This window comes from Terrapene carolina, unplaced genomic scaffold, assembly GCF_002925995.2.
Source record: "Terrapene carolina triunguis isolate 2854851 unplaced genomic scaffold, T_m_triunguis-2.0 Scaffold233, whole genome shotgun sequence".
In the NCBI taxonomy this organism is placed as follows: domain Eukaryota; kingdom Metazoa; phylum Chordata; order Testudines; family Emydidae; genus Terrapene; species Terrapene triunguis.
Genome location: NW_020664584.1, coordinates 6,620,985 through 6,622,225, shown reverse-complemented (window position 1 = coordinate 6,622,225; position 1,241 = coordinate 6,620,985). Strand labels below are relative to the sequence as shown.

The window sequence follows — 1,241 nt, the reverse complement described above, 5'->3', positions numbered from 1 at the left end:
CAAGCACCAGCTTGGGTGCCTGGTGCCTGGAGCCGGCCCTGGCTGTCCCTTAGACAGTGCTGTATAGGGCAGAGCCTCTGCAGTCAGTAGCTATGGTTATAATGCTTCGTTCGCCAAAGCCAACGCTAAACTGTTTTAAAGGACTTTTCTCCCCAGTCTTTTTCTGTGTACATGAGCTGTTCAGTGTTAGAGAACCTCATTGTGAACAGAACAAACCGATGGCCATTACTGTTTCCGCTTCTTGCACCAGCCTTACTAAGAGTCAAACAGCTGATCTGATCTACAAACTACCGAAGTGGCATCCCTGCTGGAGAACAAGACTTTAAAATGCCCTGCTTGGTTATTGCAGTAACTGACCCTTTAACCTGTCCTGGGTAATTTGATGGCCCCTCTTTTCAGCCTGATCAACTGAGGACAGGGGGAGGGTATCTTCTATTTAAATGAGTTTTGGTCTGGATAATTCTTTGCATCCTCTGCCCCCCGTCAGTTGCTTAATTGGACACAACATGACCTAATAGAACGTGCAGGTGACACCCAGGATTGAATGGTGTCGAAGTGAAGTGCTGGCCAAAAGCCTTGCTATTGACACATCAGAAGGTGTTCAAGAGCCTCTGCTGCTTTTTGACTGTCTAGATTTGTCCCTGTTGGATTATGTCCTGGCTTCCCGCATGTTTCTTAGGATATTGTCAGCAATTGAAGGGTTCATGTGCGCTCTCCCTCCCTAACTTCCTTTTCTCTCTGGCCTGTCTGAGCTGGTTCTAGCCCCGCAGTGGACGTGCCTGTCAGTGGGGAGGAATATTCTCTGCTCAGGAGCTGCTTGCTTTTTGAACTCCACTAAAACAGGCCCAGGACTGGCTTGAATTGGCATTCGTGATCCTGGGGCACGTGCCACATGAAAGTACAGGATCTGCTGCTTGTCTGGTTGGCACCTGTCTTTGGATGGCTTCAGGCTTGTGGTTCCCGCATCTGGGTTCAGTTGCCAGCTCAGACTCCCTATGTGACCTTGGGCAAAGTCACTGAATCGCTGTCTCTGTTGGGGATACTACTGCTTCCCTCCTCCCACACATTGTCTGTCTTGTCTACTTGCATGGTAAGCCCTTTAAGGCAGGAACTGCTTCTTGCTCTGTTTCAGAGTAGCAGCCGTGTTAGTCTGTATCCGCAAAAAGAACAGGAGTACTTGTGGCACCTTAGAGACTAACAAATTTATTAGAGCATAAGCTTTCGTGGGCTACAACCCACTT

General features: G+C 48.8%; 1 protein-coding gene across 1 annotated transcript in view; it reads left to right on the top strand.

The window, feature by feature from the left end:
• The window catches only part of MAP1LC3A (microtubule associated protein 1 light chain 3 alpha), a 38,459-nt gene that overhangs the window by 19,035 nt on the left and 18,183 nt on the right, over nucleotides 1-1,241 (top strand). The window lies entirely within an intron of this gene.